The sequence below is a fragment of the Sapajus apella genome, unplaced genomic scaffold (assembly GCF_009761245.1).
Source record: "Sapajus apella isolate SASKATOON/1434 unplaced genomic scaffold, GSC_monkey_1.0 scaffold4, whole genome shotgun sequence".
NCBI classification, from domain to species: domain Eukaryota; kingdom Metazoa; phylum Chordata; class Mammalia; order Primates; family Cebidae; genus Sapajus; species Sapajus apella.
This window is the reverse complement of record NW_022436944.1, coordinates 43,254,797-43,257,518: the sequence shown is the minus strand read 5'-3', so window position 1 is coordinate 43,257,518 and position 2,722 is coordinate 43,254,797. Positions and strand designations below refer to the sequence as shown.

The window sequence follows — 2,722 nt, the reverse complement described above, 5'->3', positions numbered from 1 at the left end:
GTGTGTGTGTGTGTGTGTGTGTGTGTGTGTGTGTGTGTGTGTGTGTAGGGGCGAGTTTGTTGGTAGGGCGTGGGTCTGTTTCTGCAGGTACTTGAAAAAAGAGATTCCAGACATTGTAGGTGCTATGGTTTGAATGTGTGTGCCCTCAAATTCAAGTGTTGCCAATGTGATAGGATTAGAAAGCAGAGCCTCTAAGAGGTTATTAGGTCATAAGGACTCCTCCCTCATGAATAGGACAAAAGCCCCTTTAAAAGAGGCTCATGCAGCATTCAGCTCCCTTGATCTTCCATTCTTCTGCCACAGAGGACTCAGTGTTCCTTCCCTCCAGAGGATGCAGCAATCAGGTGCTGTCTTGGAAGAAGAGAGCTGTCCTCACCAGACAACCACACCTGCCAGTGCCTTGATCTTGGACTTCCTGGCCTCTTGAACTGTGAGAAATAGCTTTCTGTTCTTTATAAATTACCCAGGCAGTGGTATCCGTTATGGCAGCACACATGTACAAAGACAGATAACAGCTTTTCATTCTTAGCCTGCTTTTAAAAGTCAGCTGGCCTCAGAAAATGCTACTTTGGTAGTGGTGAAATAGGCAAAAAGCCCTAAGAACCGGTCCTTTATCACAGCCCAGATCATCTACATGCAGATGACATTAGAGTCAGTATCTCCTACTCAGATTCCATTGCTAAGATCTAGAGGCCTCCCCTTGAATTTTCTACCTGTCCTTCAGACTCAACATAGTAAACCCGGAACCCATCATCTTTATTCCTGAGCTCCCCTCTTTATCTTTAGTTTTTATTTTGGTGACTTGCACCACCATTTAACCAGTTCCCAATCCTGAATGGTCTCATATCCTTCACTTCTAGGTTATGGAGGGTCTTAATAGATTTGGACATTGTCCCCCTTGTCTCCATCCTCACAGCCACTGCCTTGGTGAGGCTTTCACTTGTCTGAATTATTATGATTATTATTAGAGTTATAGCCCAATCTTTATTTAAAAATCTGATTGGCCAGCTTAATGTTTTCCACCAACTTGGGGAGCTGAAACTTTCACAGGCTTCACAGTCTTTTGTTCAGGTGCTGCCTTTGTAGGTGCCTGATCCGCAGCCATTGCAGTCTTTTTAGATACTTGCTTAGCCTTTTTTGCTTCCTTAGCAGCCCTGATAGCTCGTTATCGTTGAGACATTCTAAATCCAGGTTTCTGATTCCTCTTGGCCATGATGTTAGCAAGAGATGCACCAGTAATGGCCATCTGGAATTTGACTACTCAGCGGGTTTTTGTTTTTTTTTTTTAATTTCTTCCAGCTGTCCCTTTTTGTCCTTCCTTCTGTAGAGGACAATCAGTTTATTTGCTGAAGATTCTTCTTGGAAATAAATGTATTAAGAAACTGGAAAACCTTGTCTGTCCTGGTGTTGTGCCTTCCATGTCCCGGGTAGATCTTATATCCGCTGAAACTGCACGGCCTGATCTTCATGGCGGTGGGTCCACGGGAGGAGAAAAGATGGTGAAGAGAAGCACTTACCTGAATTACGATGGCAACCTCCTACCAGGCTTCTTGTCTCTCATTTGGTCCCACCAAGCTACTAAAGCGGTCTTTCTAAAAATGCGAATTGGATTTCATTACACTCCACTTGGCTTTCAGGATGAAGTTCACATTTCTCAGGTTAGAACAAGGCCCTTAAGGAATTTGCCTTTGCTTGCCTCTCTGTCCGCAGAGCTCACCACTTTCCGTTTTACATGATTCACTCTAGTCAGCTAGAACCACCTGAGGTCACTGAAGGCATTATTGAATTTCGAGTATTAATACAAAAAAACCTTTATTTTGAAATAATTTTAAACTTATGGAAAAATTGCAAGATTACTATTAAAAAAACCCTCTTATATCTTTCGTCTAGATTTACCAATTGTTAACATTTTACCACATTCGTTTTATCTATCTTTCTAATCAATCATCATCTATCTAGTATTTGTTTTCTAAACCACTTGAGAGTAAGTTGTAGACATTATGTCCCCGTATTTCTAAATTCTTCAGTGTGTATTTCCCAAGAACAAAAGCATTCAGTTATGCAAACACAGGGAGGCTATCAAAAGTTACTTATAATGTAACTTATCAATGTTACATTATAAGTAATGTAACGTTGGTTAACAGTATTACCTACTTTATAGACCTTATTCAAGCTTCATTAATTTTCATAGCGATTTGTATGTGTGTGCACACGCATGCACTCACGGATCATCCCTTCTATGTAATTGTCATGTCTCCATGGTTTCCTGTAATCTGGACATTTGGAATTTTTAATCCCTTAATGGCTTCTCCCAGTCTCTTGTCTGCCTAGGATACTTTTTTCTTCTTTCTTCATCCAGTTCTCTTTCTTTTTCAGCAGTAGTACTTATAGCCACTTGTCCAGACATACTTTGCCAGACCTCACAATATGATTTTCTCAAATCTCCTTTCCTGTTGCATCACATAAAAACCTTCATCCTTGCTAATCATATTGCTTTTCTTATCTGATTTGTAAGTCACTTGAGGATGAGGATCAGGCCTTATTTACCTTTTTATCACCATTGCCCAGCAAAGTACTCCACATAAAGTTTGAGCTCAATACATGTATTTGAAATATTTTAATAGGCAACTGTTCCCAGGAATCAGTGTTTAACATTTAAGAGTTAATACTAGCCAGGTGCGGTAGCTCACGACTGTAATCCCAGCACTTTGGGAGGCCGAGG

At 40.8% G+C, this 2,722-nt stretch overlaps 1 long non-coding RNA gene and 1 pseudogene across 1 annotated transcript in view; one reads left to right on the top strand and one right to left on the bottom strand.

Moving 5' to 3' along the window:
- Positions 1-2,722, top strand: part of LOC116542622 — a 31,290-nt gene that overhangs the window by 7,225 nt on the left and 21,343 nt on the right. The gene's annotated exons all lie outside the window — the stretch shown is intronic.
- On the bottom strand, positions 965-1,769 carry LOC116542619 (annotated as a pseudogene).